Source organism: Erinaceus europaeus, chromosome 1 (assembly GCF_950295315.1).
Source record: "Erinaceus europaeus chromosome 1, mEriEur2.1, whole genome shotgun sequence".
In the NCBI taxonomy this organism is placed as follows: Eukaryota; Metazoa; Chordata; class Mammalia; order Eulipotyphla; family Erinaceidae; genus Erinaceus; species Erinaceus europaeus.
In genome coordinates, this window is record NC_080162.1 from 65657202 (window position 1) to 65679588 (window position 22387).

Here is a 22387-nt window from a genome sequence, read left to right on the forward strand (position 1 = left end):
GACCAGCGTAAGGATCCGTGTTCGAGGGCCCTCCGCCCCCCCCCCCACTCCCACCTGCAGGGGTGTCGCTTCACAGACCGTGAAGCAAGTCTGCAGGTGTCTTTCTCTCCCCCTCTCTGTCTTCCCCTCCTCTCTCCATTCCTATATGTCCTATTTAACAACGACAACAATAAAAACAACAAGGGAAACAAAAGGGAAAGTAAATAAGTAAAATTAAAAAATAACTCACATCATCATCGCATTGAAAAGCTACTATAAATTAAGATGTTTGGAAAACAAGAATAGATTAAATATGCATCTAGGGGTTTTCTACTGCTCTACTAGTAGTTAATAATATATTCGTAATAACAAGATATATAGATAACATATAGTTCTAAGTTTTGGATAGGTAATGGGTGAATTTTTATTCAGTAACCTGGTTCTAATATCATACACAGTGCCTTTTTATTTATTTATCTATTTATTTGCCTCCAGGGTTATTGCTGGGGCTCAGTGCCTACACCACAAATCCACTGCTCCTGGAGGCTTCCCCCCCTTTTGTTGCCCTTGTTGTTTTATCTTTGTAGTGATTATTATTCTTGTCATTGATGTCATTGTTGTTAGATAAGACAGAGAGAAAAATGGAGAAAGGAAGGGAAGACAGAGAGGGAGAGAGAGAAAGAAGACACCTGCAGATCTGCTTCACGGCGACATCAAAAACAACAACAATAATAACTACAACAATAAAAAAACAAGGGCAACAAAAGGGAATAAATAAATAAAATAAAAAATAAATATATGAATATGGGGAGTTGGGCGGTAGTACAGCGGGTTAAGCGCATGTGGCACCAAGCGCAAGGACCGGTGTAAGGATCCTAGTTCAAGCCCCAGCTGCCCACCTGCAAGAGGTTCGCTTCACAGGTGGTGAAGCAGGTCTGCAGGTGTCTTTCTCTCCCCCTCGTCTCTCCGTTTCTCTCTGTCCTATCTAACAACATCAATAACAACAACAATAATGACTATAACAACAATTAAAAAAACAAGGGCAACAAAAAAGGGAAAATAAATATTAAATATGTGAAAATGAAGTGATCCACGAATAGAAAGAAGTTGAAAAAATAAGAATAGAACAGAAAACACAAAGCAGCACTTGGACTGGATTTGGTTTATTGTACCAAAATAAAGGACTCTGGGGTATGGGGTAGTGATCAGGCCCTGGAATATGATGGTGGAGGAGGACCTAGGTGGAAAACTGAGAAATGTTAGCTATATACCAACTACTGTATTTTACTGTTGGCTATAAACCGTTAATTGGGGGGGAAATATTTTTCCTGCCACCAGGGTTATTGCTGGGGTTCAGTATCAGCATTACAAATCCACTGCTCCCAGCAGCCATTTTTTCCTCCCTTTTCTTTCTATCTTATTTGATAGGACAGAGAGAAATTGACAGGGGAGTGCAGGGAGAGACAGAGAGACACTAGCAGACCAGGGATATTTCTTTACAAGCAATAAAACAAACTTTGTGTGAAATTCACCTTTAAAATCACTATGCATTTTTTTCTTTTTTATTTAAGAAAGAATTAATTAACAAAACCATAGGGCAGGAGGGGCACAATTCCACACAATTCCCACCACACAATCTCCATATCCCACCCCCTCCCTGATAGCTTTCCCATTCTCTATCCCTCTGGGAGCATGGACTCAGGGTCATTGTGGGTTGCAGAAGGTAGAAGGTCTGGCTTCTGTAATTGCTTCCCCGCTAAACATGGGCGTCGACTGGTTGGTCCATACTCCCAGTCTGCCTCTCTCTTTCCCCAGTAGGGTGGGTCTCTGGGGAAGCGGATCACTATGCATTTCTATGTAGCATTATGGAGGAAAAGTATAAAAGACATTTCTGAGCACTCACCATCTCTATCTTTAACTCTGTATTACAAAGTATGGATTTTCTGCACTGAAGATAATAAACCCCCTGGTTGTAATTTAGTATCACTGAAAACACAAAATACATTGAGCATAGCAAAAGCAAAAGGAGCTGTGTGGGTTTTCAGAAGATGAACTTATAGTCGATTGAAGTGTGTTAAAGTGATGAGTAAAAAAAAAAAAGAACAAATAAAAAATTAGTGTTTTATAGCACATTTGAAGAACTCAATTTGAGTACTTTATAGTCCCTGAACAACTTTATGAACTGCTATGCTGTGACCATATCGTTTCTGCTATGTTACTTCTTTGGAAGATATTCTAAAAACTACTTCTTTGTAACCAAAGACATCCTGACACATTTTTATTTTCTAGCTACAGAGAACTTGGTATTGCTATGTGTATTGTGGAGTTTTTCACATGGCTCTCTAGAACTGTATCAGGGTGCATCCAAACAAATCCCACCCTCTGGAAAGTAACTAAAGGTAATACAACTGCTGCACATAAAAATGAAATGTCAGGAATTAAGATTATCACAGGAACACAGCTTTCTCTTCCTGAAGAAGCAGCAGCATGAACCAACATATACTTCTGGCTAAACCATAAGGTAAATACATTCTCAAATATAATCTTCACAGGAAATATGGAGATTATATATATATGTATATATATATACATATATATATACACAAACTGGTTGATTACATTGGAAAAATGTGTGTGTTAAGTGAGGAAGACATAAGTAGATCCCCCACATGTAATGTTTCTATATTTAAGAAGCAAAGAACTATATTTAAGGGAGCTGGAATGGGGCACATGCAAGCCAGTTTGGGCAGAAGATGGCTGTTAGAAAACTCAGGTGCAGGGCATAATCAAACCCAGCAGACATAAAAAGTCTCCTTCAGGGTGGGAAGTGACAGCAAACATTACTAGCTGTACCAGTGCAGAAAGACTTGGACCAAGACATCTAGCAAGAGGCAGGGCTGCCAACAATAATGAATCCCAGAAAAGAACAGCTTTTGTCAGGGGTTACAATGCTGCACATTCCTTCCAGAGAAAACAAGAGCTCACACATCATCAGTTACGTCATCTGTGTGTCTACAGCTAGTCAATTCACCTCAATCATAGTCTTGGTCATTTGTTCACAAAGTCAATTGCTACATTGACTAATTGACTAGACTATCCATTAAGTGAAAAATAATCTCATAAGTTATTTGATATTGTACAGCTACTTACTAGTCAAATTGGGGTCCTTGAACCATTAGCATTAGCCACACCTGAGAAACTGTATGTAATGCAGAATCCTAGGTTTTACTCCACGCTTGCTATGTTAGGATTTACCATTTAACCAGATTATATAAGCATTCAAGTGTTAAGATGTAGAGTGATCTTATAAATCTGTAAACCAAAGCTCAACAATGTAAGTCTTAGCAAAAACAACTTGAACTTAAGACACAAAAGGCAGGTATAAGTAAAGGGGTGGGCAATACCAAGCCTTGAACACCCTCTCAGCTTGTTAAGTACCTTTTCTGACAACTACTTCCTCTTGCAATGCTTCAGACCTAACCATCCACCTAAGAAAACTAAATGTAGCTCTGAAGCCCTGGAAAATCTATAAAAATAAAATACAGCTGAATCTCTTTTAAGTATTTTTGAGAAAGGGAAACTTTATTTTCCAAAAGGTATAGAAATATTTTATTTTCCTAAGCTGAATATGGGCCCCAGATCAAATCAAATTGATGGGGTTTACAGTCAACAATATTTATACACATTTCCTGTATTTGGGAGCTACTCTCTTCGCTGATCCAGCTTTCTGGTCCTTTCTGCAGCCATGACATCATCTCCCCAGACAATAACTTGCATCCACCTGCATATCAGATTTCAGGCTTGGGGGGTGGGGAGAGAAAAAAAAAAGACTAGTATAGCCACAGGCCCTTTGGAATATGACTAAAATATACCTACTAGCTATCTACAAAATGGAGATCCTCCCAACTTTTCATCTGCACTATTCCAACCTTTAGGTTCATGATTAGTCAACTATTTGTTTGGCTTTATGTATTAACTCTCTTTTCAGCCACCAGGTTCCAGAGGCTAGCATGATGCCAACCAGACTTCCCTGGGCAGACAACCCCACCAATGTGTCCTGGAGCTCCTATTCCCCAGAACCCCACCCCTCTAGGGAAAGAGAGAGAGGTAGGCTGGAAGTATGGATCGACCTGTCAATGCCCATGTTCAGCGGGGAAGCAATTACAGACGCCAGACCTTCCACCTTCTGTATCCCACAATGGACCTTGGATCCATACTCCCAGAGGATTAAAGAATAGGAAAGCTATCAAGGGAGGGGATGGGATATGGAGTTCTGGTGGTGGGAATTGTGTGGAGTTTTACCCCTCTTATCCTATGGTTTTGTCAGTGTTTCCTTTTTACAAAAAAAAAAAAAAAAAGAAAAAGAAAGAAAGAAAGAAAGAAAAGAAAAGCATATAATTTAAAAAAAAAGTGTTAGAGCTTTAAGCAAGTGTTCCTGAATTTTATCCCTTGAATAGTATATACCAAAATGGTGCTTTGGTAATAAATAAATAAATAAATAAATAAGAAAAAAATTAAACATTTGGACGATTTGGTGGTGGTGCACCTGGTTGAGCACATGTATTACAATGCACAAGGACCCTGATTCCAGCCCCAGTCTCCACCTGCAGGGGGAAAGCTTTATGAGTGGTGAAGCAGGACTACAGGTGTCCCTCTGTCTCTCTCCCTCTCTAGCACCCCCTCCCCATTGATTTCTGGCTATCTCTAGCCAATAAACAAAGATAGTAAGAGTTTTTTTAAAAGAAATATTTGTTTTATCTTTCGAATGTGGATTAATTTGCATCCAAATAAATGCTCTTTAATATTTAAAAAGAGTTTAAAATATTTTCTCCAACAGGTAACCATCTAAGGAGTTCTCCAACCACTATTTCCATTTCAGATGTAAGAGACAAATGTGAAAACTCTTCACATACGACAACCACCACACCTCCCACCCTGAATAAAGAAAAAATAAGTCACAGGTAAATTTTATTCATGTATGCATCTGTCTAAATGAACTTGCTTTAATGATCACATTGTATTTACTTCAGTTGTTACAAAAAAAGTTTCATGTTCATTTTCCTGTGACCAGTTATGGGTCACAGAATACTAAACAATTTAGCTTTTCTTTCAGAGTAACATATGTTTTTTAAAATGCTAAATTATACTGGGCAAAGCAAAGTGCACAATTATGAAGTACTTTATTAAGATAATCTGAAATCAATTATTCTGTACCAACAAGATTCATAATTAAATCATGTATTAATCTATAAGTATGCATAATGATGTGAAAAGGTTTAATAATATGATTATCAAATACATGCCAAATTTCTAAACTATTAATTTCCACTCTCTTATTTCAGGAAGGAATTTTATATAATGTCTGATTAAATTTGGAAGGCAATAAACAATTACACTTCCAAAACAACACACTTTCATTTCTATTTCTTATTTAATAACAGATTTTAAAATAATCACTTTGCCTATTTTAACAAGTGGCAATCAAAAATAAATATGTGCTACATATGAAGAAATAATGTTCAGTAAGATAATGAAAAATATTTAATACATTCTGCTATATTGTACCATGTTTAGATAGATATTCACAGTATTTTCAAAAGAACTGTATTTTTTTTAAATAGACTGTGCTTTTAGAGTAGTTCGGGTTCACAGTAAATTTGAGGGTGTAGAGATTTTCCATATATCCTCTAACCCCACAGATGTGTTTAACTTTTTTCAAATTCGAAAAATGCTAAATGACACACAGGAAAATTCTACCAACTAACACATTAATAAATGTCCTATTGAAAAATCTATTTGAATTATAATAGCATTTAGGGAAAAAATTTAGTTTCCATTACTTTGGGGGGGGAAAAGATATTAAAATAAATCTATATTAGTGCCACAACTATCACAAAATAATAGCATTTAATACACTTTATTAGCTTAATTCTTTTTTTTTTCATTTGTTAAAAAAAATCTCCAGAAAAAGTCAAAAACTAAGAAATAATCATGAAGTCTGAGTGGTCTAGTACATTTAAAGACAACATAGTATTTTCTACCACAACATAAACCCATATTTTCTTACTTCAAAAACCATGAAAATAAAACTGTAATGCCCTACTCCAAAAGCAAAAACACAAATATAGCAAAATTATTCCCTTCACATCTATATAAATATATATGTGCCTTCTATAAATTTTAATTTTTCATAAAGCCATTTTCCAGTAAACTTTCTTACCTGAAAAAGGAGAATTTAAACTTCACTCAGTCAGAAAAAAAGAGGCTCTTCAGAGCAGACTGCAAACAGGTTGAGAAATGCAAAGCAATCACGAGTCTTGGATAAACTCACTATCTCCAGAAAAGGAATGGGGGGCAAGAGGTTCTAGACTGGCAAGTCCATGCACACAGAGAAGGTAGCATATTAGATTCTCTTGTAAAAAGTCCCACCCCTTGGCCACAAAATGAGAGGTTGGGCAAACAGTACTCATAGCCACAACAAAATATATACAGTGCCCAAGAAAGACTCTTTTCACCATTTTAAACATAAAAACAAATATAGCAAAAAAAAAAAAAACAACAAATATAGCAAATGTTTTTTACAGGCATCTTATAGAAAGAGCTGCCCAGGAGTGAATAAGAGGGCCCCAAATATTCTTTAAAGCACAGTCTTTGGACTTTCTGTTAGTATTTCACCACAGAACCAACTATTTGAGGAGATTCCAGAGAGAATTGTATTTTGTGAGACTAATTTGGGAAATAGCAGTGACTCTATTATGTTTATTTGTTTGTTTTTGTCATCACCAGGGCTTTTACCATTTTTGGCAAATTTTTCTGGTAGAAAGAGAGCAAGAGAGAGAGAGAACAAGCACAAGAGAAAGATACTATCAAAGCTTCCTCTAGTGTAGTGACAGCTGAACTAGAACCTGGACCACATACACAGCAAAGTAGGTGTCCTTTTCATGTCCCAATTTTTCAAAAAACCTGCTATTGTGATGAGCATTCACAACTTAGAAAAGTCATCAAAGTTTCGGGCTTCCTGTTTGTCCAATATCTATTACTATTATTAGTATCTCTGAGATCAGAGCTTGGTAAGTTCCCTGGTTTCTCAATATTATATGGCTAACCTCATCTTTCAAATGGAAATGTATGGAATTAAAGTATACTATATAGGCATTCAATAAAAAGGACAGCATAATTTCTCCCTCAAGTAGCCAAATTTGAACTTATGTAGTGACAATAGTGGGAGTGGGCACGTTTTTACATTATACTAACCCATCTGTCCTTGAATGTTGAAGGGCAGACCTCAGAGACGGACAGCCAATCAACAGAGAATGAGTAGCTACGTTCTAAAATACAAATGCCAAGCCAAACATTATCATAAACATGCCACCCAAGTAAGATACTAATTGCATCTATACATGCACATTTAACCATTTTTAAATAAGCATACTTATGAGGAAGAAACTGAACCATGCACCTTCAGAAAACTACATGCAAAGTCTATGGTCATAAATGCTTCTATTTATCTCAAGTTCTGGTGTCCTGAAGTCCCCACAAAGGTCCAGCAATCCCATGACAGTCTATCATTCTTTTTCTGTGAAGAAGTGGTTTCTCAGTCTAGAACCAGGAGAGACTGGTAGTTCACAGCTGCTCCAGTGGGAGTATTTAGTAAGTCAACATCAAATCTTCATTCATTCATCTCAACTACTCCAGGACAGGCTATTCCACACAAATTATTTTTCCACTTTATGTCCCGTTAAAGATCAAAATTTTTCTAAAGTGACTTTATTCCAACCCTTCTAATAAATTCATTAATAGCATTCTTAACTGTGTCTGGTTCATCAATATAGGTTCTACCAAATAAACCTGATAATTATAATGCTTTGTTGAAGGGGGGGGGAAGGTGTCATTTTAAAAAAGTGATTCAGGAGCTGCATACAGTTTGGTGCATTGGAAAATAGGATTTACATGCCTGAAGGCTCAGGTTCAGTACCTGACTGGTACACAATAAACCACAGGTAGCCAGTGTTCTGGTCTTGGGGTATGTGTGGGTGTCTCTCACATAAAAAATAAAAATAATGTTTAATAAATTAATTCAGAAAGCATGGTTTAGTATAATGCTGAATCAAGCAGTTTAATCTCCCTATTTCAGTTTTTTCATCAGAAAAATAGTAATAAAACACAAAATAACAACAATCTTATATAGCTACGTAAGAATGAAGAGAAAAACATAAATTCCAAAGTTCAGGGCATAACACTGTGGTATATGGAAATGGAAGATGTTCTTTCAGTCACCATTTCCTCAGTGCCCACGGGGTAGGGAGTGGGGGCTGGGGACAAGGAGCAGCTAAACAAAGGAGTCACTGTTTATTACACAGAACATGTATCTGTGTCTCACTACCATAATAAATAGATTTCTAATGGGATTTCTTAAAAGTAAATTGTGTAAGAAACACACATGTACTTAAACTGTTGTGTGGAGTTGTACCCCTCTAATCCTATGGTTTTGTCAATTTTTCCTCTTTATAAATAAATAAATAAGTACGTAAAAAGTGAAAACTCCATGCATATTTATATTAATTATAATCACGAAGTAGATTTACTTTACATTTTCCCATAAGCACTTTGCTTTAAATGATTCATATTCAAAATACAATTTCCTTCTAATGAATGGGTTTATCTCATGCATGTTATTGATTTTAATAGCCAGGTGCTTCATATTAATCCTATTAATTCATTTTGTTATTCTTTCTGCTTTGTTGATTTTTGTTCATTTTTCACAACATTATTTAAATATGAGACAGAAGGCAAAAACAATTATGACATACAGACTAATGAAATGTTATAAATCTTCTCACTACATACACACACAAAGCAATTACTTTATGTGGTGACTTGTTAATTAATTTTATTGTGGTAATTATTTTGCAATATATACCTATCCAAATCAAAGATAATTTAACCTTACATAGTTTAAATTTGTATCAGAGCATATATCAATAAAGCTTAACAATAAATACATATAGTGACTATAAAAATGAAAACATTATAAATTTTCATGATATAAAAATTTTACAAAATCAAAACGCTGAAAATGGGAGAGAATATGAAGGTGCTAGTTATTCACTTTTCATATATGGACTTCAAAAGGTCCTTTTAAAAATAGTCTATAAAATCAGGACCTGTTGAACTATTATTCACACATACAACAATTTAATGCCACAAAAGTAAAAAAAAAAAAAAAGAAAGAAAGAAAGAAAAAGAAAAGAACATAAAAACGAATAATAGACAGAAAAAATAAACAGAGTACTGCAAAGGAAATATCAAATTAAGAATAAACCCTGTTTCTCTGAGACTCACCTGTTTCTTCAAATCCTCTCTTCCAAGTAAGGCTATTGTCTCTTAGCTTTACAAAGTTTGCCCCCTTCCTCCTCCTTGCTAGGACTCTAAGAGGCACATATTTTGATTTTCTTTGGAGTTGCTCCAAATATCACCAAATTTGGCAGACATTCTTAAGAGGCTTAACATTTGGATTTCAACCATTTCTGACTTTTAGTGAGCTCTTTCTACTCAGGTTATTATTATTATTTTTTAATCTCCACACAGTTTCAGGGAAGAGAATAAGACTCATTATTAAATTGCTATTAAAGAAAATTCTTTTAACAACAACATCAGACTCTCTCAGCTTGCTGTACGTTACATTATTCACTTTTTCTGTCTCTCTAGTGCCTCCATTGAAGAGCCTCACTCACTACTGAAATCAATGTTCTGGGTCAATTTGCAGAGTCCACAAAAGACAGCTGAGCTTCTCTCCCCATCTTCAGTCATGATGGGAATGTTTAGACAACAACTGGTAGACAATTCAAGCAAAATGTCTCCCCTCTCCTTCTCAAAGTCAGTTGTTACTCATTTTCAAAGGCACCACAGAAAAGGCCTGTGAATTTAGAACTGTATATAAAGAATCCTTGAACGAGTCCTTGCGCTTCAGATTAGGTGCGCTTAATCCAATGCACCCCTGCTGCCCCTTATTATATATGTATATATACTTTTTTTTAGACAAGAACGTCTACTTCAGATTCTAGGAAGAGTATTTAAAGCTTAAAGTATCATATATTTGATACTGACAGATTAGTAAACATTATAGAATATATTGCTACTATAATTAAATGCCATAAGACCACAGGTATAAATGAATGTTTTGTTTCCAGAATGTCATCAATTCCAACTCCCTCTATTTATAGTACATTTCCCCTAATAGACTCTAAAGACTATGTTAAATTTATTTTTTAACTTGTATTAGTTAGTACGTTGAGAATCATCAGTATATACATTTACTGTGACAGTATAGAGAAGAAAACTTTTAGGCCTGGGAAGATCTGCCCTTTTCTCCCTTCCTATTCCCCATGTCTCCAAAATGCAAAAAGAAAAAACAAATCACCGGTTTTCACTTGCCTTTTTTTTCTTTTTACCAAAGTCCACAAATTGAACCAAAATGATTGTTTGATTGTGTCCTTGAGCCTTCCAACCTTGTTAGAGACAGATTTTTAAACCTGACACCCAGTTTATGCAGCATTGTTAACTGTTCCCTTCAGGGAACAAAGAACATGTAAGCAAAGAAAATCATTTTAAGCATGACACCGACATTCTAACAAACAGCAGATTCTGGCTCTCTGGTCAGTCACTGAGTGAAATATAAAATAATAACATCCAACAAAGACAAAGAACATTCTGGAAAAAATAAACAATGAAAATTAAATACATGAATTTAGAAACCTACTAATGTTCCTCGAACTTTATGTTGTTTGTACTGGTTATCATTTATTGTTTTTTATTGCTTATTATCATTATTAATACATTCTATCAATATTACCATTACAACTGAATTGTATTTATATATAATTACCAGTAAAAAGTGAAGGTGAAGATCATTATCTTTAAAGTTAGATTAGAGTCCATAGAATAAACTGCTTCCCTAAGTTTTTTTTTTCTAGATATTTTACTTTAGGCCAAGAAAAAAGATACACAAAGCATACTATAAAGATGACAGGTGTTAGTCAAGAGTGATAACATCACTGTTGTCTCATCACTTGGTGTCAATAAATTAAAATTAATTTCACAAAATAGAGTTCATGAACTCACAAAACTTGGTGCTGTTATGTCCAACTTTCCTATCAGCATAGTTGTTGCTAATCAACCACTCCTGGCTATTAAAGCAAGCTAGGCAGGGCTGAGGTAACAGCATAATGGTTATAAAAAAGACTGTTAGGGGAGTTGGCGGTAGCACAACAGGCTAAGCGCACGTGGCGCAAAGCACAAAGACTGGAGTAAGGATCCTGGTTAGAGCCCCAGGTTCCCCACCTGCAGAGGGGTTGCTTCACAAGTGGTGAAGCAAGTCTGCAGGTGTCTATCTTTCTCTCCCCCTCTCTATCTTCGCCTTCTCTCTCCATTTTCTCTCTGTCCTATCAACGACGACATCAATAATAACTACAACAATAAAACAACAAGGGCAACAAAAGGGAATAAGTAAATAAATACAAAAAAAAAAGAAACTTCATCAGGAAGAGGAACAAATAAAAAAAGACTGTTATGCCTGAGACTTTAAAGTCTCAGGTTCCATCCCCAGCCCACCTTAATCCAGAACTAATTAGCCTTTCTTTCTATATCTTTCTGTCCAATAAGTAGGTAATACAATATAAAAAGAAAAGATAATCAGGACAGTATGAGCTGACAGTTAAGAACACCTCCCGGGCTGGCATCAGACATATTTGATTCTAGGTATGTTGCTTAATTTCCCCACAATTTCTGCCTTCTCATCTCTAAAATTGGGACAAAATTTTCACTTCGCAGAGGTTGTTCAAAAAATTCTAAATAAGAGAATCTACATAAGACACTTTTTAAAAAGATTTATTTATTTCATAAAAGACAGAAGGAGCAACAGAGAAATCAGACTTCATCTTTGCAAGTCCTTCACTCTACAGCTGGGCCACTACATCAAACATTTAATATATCATCTAGTACTTAGAAAGCACAAATGAAAGAAAGATAATAACTTGTTACTTATTGATTCTGTATAGTAGCAAACTATTCAGATGCCTTGACATCATAGAAGTTTAGACCAGAATTCTTAAATTCTCACATGCACAGGTGCCATTGCCACCTAAGGGTTTTGTTAAAATATACAGTGAGATTCAGGAAGTTTGCTGTGGGGTCTGTGATGTGGAGTCTCTAATGATGCCCATGATACTCATCCCATAACCACATTCTATATAGCAAGAGTTTGAACCACCAAGAAACTTCCACACTGCCTGCCCTTAAGCACGCTTAGCTAGGAAAAAGAAAAGGCTTTTAGCCCCAGACTCAACATTACCTTTCCTATTAAAATAGCACTCCCCTTGTAAAAAAAGTGAACAGCTTGAGCCATTTGGCAAAACTGCTAAATACAGAATACAATTATAAAAAAAAAAAAGCAAGAAATTGTTTAACTGGTAGGAAAAACTTGGGTTTTGCCAAATATGTATGTGACTTTGGAATAGTTACAGTCCTTCTTACAAACTTCAGTTTGCTTATTTGAAAAATGAGACTAAGAGTATCTATCTAATATATATATATATATATATATATATATATATATATATGATCTCAAATAATAGCTAATTCAAACATAATAATTATTTACATAGACATCTCAAGGTCTGACATACATATTCTAAGATAATATGTCAGCAGTCTTTCTTGTTGCTTTAAATACTGTTAATGTAACTCTGACTTACTTTTCACTTTTATTCAACTCCCATTTTCACTGGTCTCTAGAAAACTATTTGAAGACCTACCTCAGTTAAAAGTCTTTTTCATGCTATTTCAAGCAGCCAGCATTTGGAATTTCCCAAGAGAAAGAACCTTATTTCCTAGTACTAATCTTCAAGACCTAACGTTTAGAAGAAAAGTAACTGTTTTCCACAAGACTTCTCTCTATTCTATATCCTGGCTTCCTTTTTCTTTTTTATACAGACAAGCACACAAAGAAAGGGACAGAAGGGGAGTCAGGTGGTAGTGCAGCAGGTTAAGCACAGGTGGCACAAAGCACAAGGACCAGTGTTAAGGATTCCGGTTCGAGCCTCCAGCTCCCCACCTGCAGGGGAGTCACTTCACAAGCGGTGAAGCAGATCTGCAGGTGTCTTTCTCTCCCCCTCCTCTCTCCATTTCTCTCTGTCCTATCCAACAATAATGACATCACTAACAACAACAATAATAACTACAACAATAAAACAAGGGCAACAAAAGGGAATAAATAAATAAATAGGAAAGGAACAGAAGTCATCACCATCTTTATCTCTCACTTTCTTTTTCAATTGAGGAATCTCTTATTGTAAGAAAGAAGGCACACTTCCATAATAACTTGGCATTTCCAATTTTTCAGCTCAAAAAACTTAAACTGATTCTATTTCTTAGGGAAATAGATGTATATACACACATGTGTGTGCACATATAAGCATGTTTTGTTCTGGCTTCCTATTATCAAGCAAAAGACACCAGTTATCAACTTTGACTCTTGTCTCTCACTGACTCAACTCTACTCATAACCCCAAAACAGGACATATTTCTATGTCCAATTCTGGATCTCTTACCCTGGGAGGAGTAGGAAAACTGGCAGCTAGCAAAACTGGGAAGAACCAATCCTGGTCATGATCTACTAATCAGATGAAACCCATTATGATACTACTAGATAAAGCTTGCAGATAAAGGTGGCCTCTCTAATTTAGAACCTACTACTTCAAAAAGTGGTCGGTCCTGTCTAATACGCTGTTCTTGCTGGCAGTGAAAGGCAGCCTTCAGAAGACACAGCATCCCTTATTTTTTAATCATTGTTGTGGTTATTATTATTGTCATTATCATTATTATTATTGTTATTGATGTTGTCATTGGATAGGACAGAGAGAAATCAAGAGAGGAGGGGAAGACGGGGGTTGGGGGGAGAAAGATAACACCTGCAGACCTGCTTCACCACCTGTGAAGCAACTCCCTTGCAGGTGGAGAGCCCGGGGCTCAAGCTGGGATCCTTAACACCAGTCTTTGCGCCATGTGTGCTTAACCCACTGTGCTACCACCCAACCCCCAAAGACACTGCATCCTGAATGTGGAGAGATGCTCAAATGCCTTCCCCCAGCACCCTCATGTGCAACCAAAGAGGCCCAAAATTTATCAGAAATACTTTGAAGTTAGCCAGCACACTGACAAAAAGCAAATGCATTCCGTAGTTCACCAGTCATACAAACCTAACTGAAGCTATGTTATTTAATTTTAATAGGCAGTATTTGACTGTTCTATTGAAAAAGTAGAATGTGGATGCTGAATAAAATGAAGCCAGTCTCATTTACCGCTTTTAAATGTTGTTTTTATTCTTTTACCACTCTCTAGCTCTTGCTATTACAAAGCTCATCATGTATAGGAGAGGCACTACTAATAAAATCATTTGGGTTAAGAATTTATATAAATTCAAAGTCAAGAACACATTCTTCCATAGATAATTTGGATAAAAAATTATTCACAGAGGGCTGAGCTGCACCCAGCTAAGCATGCACATTACTATGCACAAGCACCAGGGTTCAAGCCTCTGTTCCCTTTATGCAGAGGGAAGCTTCACAAGCAGTGAAGCAGGTCTGCAGGTGTCTCTCTTTCTCTCTCCCTATGTCCTACTTCCCTGTCAGTTTCTGTCTATGTTGTCAAAAAAAAAAATGAAAAGAAAGGGCCACTGGAATCAGAAAGATTATACAAGATTCTTTCCACAAATCAGTCTGGAAAGATTTTTTAGATGAAATAGTGAGGGACTTCATGACAAATAATTCAGACAAGGGCTTTATTTTGGACTTTTTTTTTTAATTATCACAAAGCTAAACTCAAGTAAACATTCTTCTGTTTCCTTTTCCTAAGATAATTCTGAAGATAGTGAGTCTGAAAGCGAAGTTACTATAACTGATAAAGTGCAGAATGGAATAACAGAATTTTTCCAATAGGAAAGATGAAATCTCAATCTCTCTCTCTCCCTCTCTCTCTCTCTCTCTTCCTCTCCCTCTCCTTCCCCCTTTCCCTTGCTCCCTCCCTCCTCCTCCCTCCCTCTCTCTCTCTCTCTCTCTCAGCAAAAGTAAGGCAGTTCTCTTGATGCAAAATTTCTGGCAGGCATTGGTTTTTACTGAGGATTAAACAACACTATTTAATTTTCATTTTTTTTAATTCTACAGGATAGCTCTAATATCAGTGCCACATGACATTTTTTCCACTTAAAATTATGTTTATAATTTATTTGTGGGGAAAAGTAAAAGCATTAATTATAATATAAGTAGATTATCATAGTGGCAGTCTGTCTGTCTGTCTGTCTGCCTGCCTGCCTGCCTGCCTGTCTGCCTGTCTGTCCGTCCATCCATCCATCCACCCACCCACCCATCCATCCATCTTTTTCTGTGTCTTTCATTAAAAATAAATAAAATACATATTTTAAATGAAGCCAGTTGAGGAGTCATTTAAGCACATGTGACCCTCTGGCAGCCAAAAAAAACAAGTGCAATGTCTTGAACTCCATTACAGTCTCTTCTCCATACTTAAAAGTCTGAAATTTCAATTACTAAGAAATAAAAAATGAGACTGCCATTTGTTATTTATATGACATCAATCAAAATGTATTTATGGGGGTTTAAGGTTCCTCTAACCTTTCAAGATTTTGCCTAATCCAGGCAGCACCTAAAGATGGGGGGAAGTGCACAAAGTAATGCTCTAGAAGAAGACTGCAGAGTGACCACTAGCCCTTGCTGTCATGAGGAAACTTATGAGATAATGCTTGGGCCGACCAAGAAGAGTGCCTTCAATCAACCACATCAACACCTCATCTTAGGTGTCCAACCTCCAGAACTGTGAGAAAATCTTTGGGATTTGTTATAGCAGGTCAAGTGCTATCAGGTAAAGATAAAAATAAAATGAACATCTTTTCTTTGATATAATCCTTATCATGCATCTAAGTGAATCTCCTTCAAGTGGCTCCCAAAATACAGTAGGAAAGTAGTTCCCTATTACATCATGTACCTTCTTCACCCCACTCTATTTTAACAGGCCTTTTGAACTAAAATGGGGAATTGCTCAGTGTTACTAGGTTAGGGTCAACAAGGTTCAATTAAATTTCTGAGTTTCTACAGTTTCCAGAACAAAGAACTTGAGTTGTTGCTTTTTCTTCTTCTCCTTCTCCTCCTTCTTCTTCCTCCTCTTCTCTTTCTTCTCCTCCTTCTCCCTCTCCCCCCTCCTCCTCCCCCTCCTCCTGCTCCTCCTCTTCCTCCTCCTCCTACTCCTTCTCCTTCTTCTTTCTTCTGTTAAATTGAGTTGTTGCTTCTAATCCCACAATTAATCATCTCCACTAGAGCCCCCTCTGGACTGAAAATCAAGGAGAAAAAAAAGAGAAATGGAAACCACCCTGTAACTGGTATGAAGTAAAACAGTTAGCAATAAAATTAATGCTGATTGCAAATGTAACCTTCAAGATGCAGAGCCCAGTAATCCCTCAAAGAACAGATAACACAATCTGATTACTTTTGAATGTCAAATGTACCTGCAAGAAACAGCTATGTAAATTGTAAGTGTAGGCTCTGTACTGAATCCAAAGTTAAATTTTTAAACTCTCATTCATTATTCCTATTTTTCTCAATTCTGTAAAAATCAGACTCACTTCTCTCATTATTTTAACAATCACAACCATACCTACAGAGGCAGTTTTGCAGCCTGACTTTAAAGCAAGACCACATATAAACCTCTTGTCTACGTAATGTTGGCATGCAACTGAAGCTTTTTTGCCTCAGCCGCATCATCTGAATTTAGGATTGTAACAGCAGCTACTTCACAGGTTTGTTGTTTATTGAAAACTGTAGGGAGTTGGCCAGTAGCGCAGTGTGTTAAGCGCAGGTGGCACAAAGCGCAAGGACCGGCATAAGGATCCTATTTCGAGCCCCCGGCTCCCCCATCTGCAGGAGCATTGCTTCACAAGCGGTGAAGCAGGTCTGCAGGTGTCTTTCTCTCCCCCTCTCTGTCTTCCCTTCCTCTCTCCATTTCTCTCTGTCCTATCCAACAACAACTACATTAATAACAACAACAATAAAAAAACAAAAAGGAATAAATAAATATTTTATTTATTTTATTTTATTTTATTTATTTATTCCCTTTTGTTGCCCTTGTTTTTTTATTGTTGTAGTCGTCGTTGTTGGATAGGACAGAGAGAAATGGAGAGAGATGGGGAAGACAGAGGAGGAAAGAAAGATAGACACCTGCAGACCTGCTTCACCGCCTGTGATGCGACTCCCCTGCAGGTGGGGAGCCGGGGGCTCGAACCGGGATCTTTATGCCGGTCCTTGTGCTTTGCGCCACCACCCGACTCCCGGAATAAATATTTACAAAAAAAAAAACTATATCTAGTATATGGTTAATGCCAAATCAAAATGAGATGTCATAACAGTCATCTGTGACTTTTACATGCCTTTTTTTACTTGATTACACTAAGACAGATATCACTGCATGGCCATTTTATAGTTGAGGAGAATGGATATGTCAGAAAATGCACATGGTGGTATATTCAATATTAAGAGATTAACAACAGTCAACATATAATATTACCTTTACCCTTTTCCAACAAAAAAACTGAAACTAAAGATTAAGAGCCAAAGTACCCTCAGCAGGTAACAGAAAGACACTGAAGATAAAAATCCTTCTAAAGATGATCATAAAGGGCTGATAATTGGGCTGGGTAGATAGCATAATGGCTATGCAAAGGACTTCCAAGCTGAGGTTCCTATGCCCGGGTTCAATCCAAGGCACCACCATAAACCAGAGCTAAGCAGTGCTTTCATTTGTGTTCTATCTCTTTCATTAAAAATAAACAATAAAACATATATTTTTTAAAGTGTTGGTAATTCTCTCTCTCCCTGTCCAGGTCATCCTGTGAGTATTAACTCCAATTCTCTCTCCCTCTCCCTCTCCCCCACCTCTCTCTCACATGTCCTATCACATGAATGTTCCCAATTTTCCCAAATAAAATTTAAAATTCCTGAAAAAAAAGTGTTGGTAATTTATTCAGACATTTCACCATATATATAAACAGAATGCTTGAACAGATTAAGGTAATCAAGGGGCAAATTAAGTCTCCTTTGATCTTTGCTATTAGCTGACTCAAACCACTCTCCTTTTTTTTTTTTTTTCACTCTCCTCTTATTTGTGATTCCTTTGACCACATTATTCTTTAAAGTCATATCCTTGACAGAGGTGAGAAGAACAAGTACATAACTGAGTATAGTCTATTAGGTCATATTAGCCATAGAATACACACGAAGCAGTACTACTGGCTAAAAGAACACCAAGTATCAGAAAGTCTACCTGAAAAGAAATCCCAATTAATTAAGCTTTAAGGATTCCAACACAATGACGTAAGTAAATAAAAGTGATTTAATTTCACCATCATAGCTGCCAACATGTGCAATAATAGGAATCTTAACAAGATATGTTGAGTGGAAATAAGGACAAAAGGTAGAGAATGGATCAGGTACCCACCCTGATTAAACTTTTCCTCCCAGGAATACTGTAGTAAATTGATTTCTAAAATGGTTCCATACTCTTCACTTTGGCTTCTCAAAACCTTTGCAATGTGACCTTGCAGCTCTTTCCAACAAAAGATATCCCCCACTGGGCCAGGGTTTATTCTGTGGCTTGCTTTTGTAGAAAGTAGGGTGTGTTAATTCTGAAGCCTGGGATTTAAGGAGCTTCTTTTTTCTTGGATCACATGACCCCCAAGAGAAGGTTGAATTAAACTGTGAGAAGACAAACACACAGTGTGGAGAAAATTCCAGGGTCCTGATTGATGTCATCCTTGACCCAAACAAGTAAGCACATTCAATCAAGACCAGCATACACCTCCCAACCACTGATATGCTCAGAGTGACACTAGCCAAGGCCATACCGTCCAACCAGCCAAGACATAAATTTTTAAGCAATAACAAAATATTATTGTTTTACAACACTGAACTTTGAGGTGTCTTGCGTAGCAATAGGTATCTAGTTTAGACACTTTTCTTTCAATACCTATGCTTGGCATGTGAGGTTTATCCTGTTCTTAAGGATTACCAGGTAAATATTTTCCAAAATGTTGTTTAAGGTAACTAGTCAGTAAAGTGTTAATAGATTCAATACACAGTTGGGGGATTATGAGCAAATTATTATGGGAAATACAGTTCTAGCTATTAGACCCTACTAAGTCTAGCATACGATTTAATATATTGTAGTTGATCAATAGTTGAATAACATTAAGAGAGTTTGTTTCTCTAAATATTAGTTCCTCCTGTAACATGTTCAGTGGGAAGAAAGTATGGGAGCTCTGTATGTACTCATAAATACAAGTTCACTGAAGATGCTGAGGAGTAAGAGAACACATGGTAACAAGACTCATCTTTTAATGTTAACTCTAACATGTCTACAATTTGGGGTAAGAGGACTATAATTCCAGTTACTAGTATCACAGGCTTTGAATTATCACTTAATATCTATTCTCTCCCTCATCAGTAAAACAGCCTCAAGTGTGCTCAGTGAAAGATTATATTCCTAAATTCTCTTGAGCTAGATATGACCATATCACCAAATATTGGCTAATGAAAATAAAATGCTATTTAAAATTTCCAGGAGCACTACAGAAACTGAGTGACATGTCTCAACTGTGAGGGGTGATCTTTCTCCTCTCTAATTCCATTTTTCAACATATATGGACAATGGACATGATGTCCTAAATTAGACTGGCACCTGAGTGACTTTGAAAATGAAGCCAAGTGATTTGACAATAGAACAGAAAGACAGGAAAGTTAGTTACTGTGAAATCATTCAATTCCCCCACTATGAATTTCTTTTTCATGAACTTCTATGTTGCTTAAATCATTGTTATTTTACATTTGTCTATTTTAAATAGTCAAAATTACCTGAGAGAAATGGAGCTCTTTATAAGACTCTTAGGAATCCCTCAGCTTATAGTTTCCCAGTCTTATTATTAATACCATTTACCAAGTTCTTAAAAAGTACTTTTTATCCAGAAAAAAAGGCATTACTTTTATTTAGGCTTTAAAACATGTGATCTAATTTGCTGTTCTCCAGTAACAGTGATTAACACATAATTACCTAAACATCTACCTTGCCTGTGGGGCTTTCACTGATTGCAGCAATCATTTTCTGATGAAGAGCACACAGTCAAACATCAGGAAGTGAAAGTACTGAATTCTGTCATTACACTTCCTCTTACTGCATCACACTCAGTGAACAAAAAAATACCTGACCCTCCATTTGACTTTTTCTGGTGGCTACTGTTTAAAGATCTAATTAAAAAGAAATTTATTTGTTTAGGTCTTTTCCTCAGGGAAATCCAGAAATCAAATCACTCTGCCAACAAGGCCAGCAAAACAAATCATTTGTGTTGTGGCTGAGCCATAAGGCTCACATCATAAACACAAGCAGTGCCTGCACAGCTTTGCTCTCACGAAACCATTTGGGAGAAGATTTTTTTATGTTAGCAGCTGAAATGTTTCTACCAAAACAACACCTACACATTGCTCTAGTTATTTTCAGAGGTTTCCCCTACTGAGTTTTAAATCATTAAAAGTGTCTTTAAAAACACAGGCTCACGTGAGTCTGGGGCTCTAATCCCAGCAGGAGAATTTAGCTGCTGCTTCTTAGACAGATGGTCTAGAACAGATCATTTAACCTCACTGACTTCAGGCCTCCCCATAAAACAGAAATCCTGACACCTTCATAAAACACACCTGAGAACTGATGAGACAAAGCATGTTTCATACCATGGATGCGTAAGTGTGCAAATGAAGAGTCATATTAATCCTTATTGTTTTTGATGCTTAATGCCTTGAAAACTGTGCGTGGGAGGGGATGAAATACTGATAACATATATAAAGCTACATTAACATAAGAGTATCAATGGCTTTGGGAGATAACTCGCCAGAGAGGGCATGTGCCCTGCCATGTGCCAGGACACCAGGGGAGAAGCTCCAGTACTGTGGTGTCTCTTACCTTCTGTTTCTGTCTCTGTCTCAGTCCCAGTCTCTCTCTCTGGCTCTATCTAAAGTAAAAAGAATAAAAATGTCAGTCAGGGAGTGTGGAAATCATACATTTTTCAAGGCCCTGGCACACACACAGTCATGCATGCACATACGTAAATGTGCTTAATCATATATATGTAGGCACCATAGAAACATATTTACCTACAGATCATTTATACAGTTTTTTCTGTATTCTTCATGGCAGAATCATGAACAATTATCCAGTAATAAATTTAATAGCTACAGTAGAAACCATAAAGTCCATTTACCTTAACTTTTATATTTAGCATATTAATAATGACAACAAATATTGTTGAATAGTCACTAAGTATAGGGCATCAAGTAAAACATTCCTCATGAGTTAATTATTCATCTATCACAGCTGGAGGTGTGTTGTGGACACATGTGATGTAAGACCAGACTCTACTCAAGACAAAAGAATTGATCTCCATTATTCTGATTGCTGCAAGCACAATTGCTCTCAGCTGGAGACAACTGTTCACTAAGTCAAGCATCCTTTCTCTAACAGCTGTCTTCAACAGCCAACATCAGTAAATAAAGGTTTGTGCTACCTTTAGATGGTGTTGCCTGGGGTTTTTCTTTTAAGACATCATTACAGTTCAACATTTTCTATCCAATTCTGAATCTTTCCTGTCCCTCTCCACACATGTCAATCTTTTAAGAGGTAACAAACACACTAGTTTCAGATGAAAAAGAGTTAAGTCTCAAAGATTAAGAAATTAGACCACATCACACAATGAATGATATGACTGGGAATGAAACAATCATCTTAACATTAGGATGCAAATTCTACCATTCTTTTCTACTGCTCAGTTGTTTGCCTATTTTTTTATAACTAACAAATTTAACTGGGTGAACTGGCTGTGGTCCTTACAACAGGTTACAGAAAGGAAACTAGAATGAAAATATTGTAAGAGAAGGCAACGTCGCCAATGTTTCCTTTTTATAAATAAGAAATTAAGTAAAAAAAAAAAAAGAGAGAGAGAGAGATGGCAACCTCTAGAAACTAGTATGAAAACCAGAACACTACTCTAGAACTTTCAAACCAGGAGACTTGAGTACAGAGTTATGGAATGACTAAGACGTCAGAGAAGTAATAGAAAAGCAGTTCAGAGACTAGTAACAGTAGGAAGCTATTAGCTTGCCTAAGCAAGAAGGATAGTAGAAAAACATAATGTCTTCACAGACTGGGGTCAATGGGTCAGGACTAGAAAAACAGCATAGGACACTAAGGAGAAAAGGGAAAGGCTCTTGCAGCAGAACCCATGTAATACAGTTGTTCCTAGAAACAAATG

The 22387-nt window shown here is 36.7% G+C and overlaps 1 protein-coding gene across 16 annotated transcripts in view; it reads right to left on the reverse strand.

Annotated features, from left to right (window-relative positions):
- Window positions 1-22387, reverse strand: part of PLCB4 (phospholipase C beta 4) — a 434528-nt gene that overhangs the window by 310539 nt on the left and 101602 nt on the right. For 7 of the 16 annotated variants that reach the window (XM_060186551.1, XM_060186550.1, XM_060186543.1 and 4 more), the window contains one exon: window positions 21043-21091. The exons of 6 other annotated variants lie outside the window; for them this stretch is intronic. The gene's annotated coding sequence lies outside the window, so the exon portion shown is untranslated. Of the gene's footprint in view, window positions 1-6199; window positions 6546-9321; window positions 9344-21042; window positions 21092-22387 lie in introns of those variants that run through there. 3 more of the 16 variants (XM_060186548.1, XM_060186541.1, XM_060186554.1) reach the window with 3 other exon arrangements.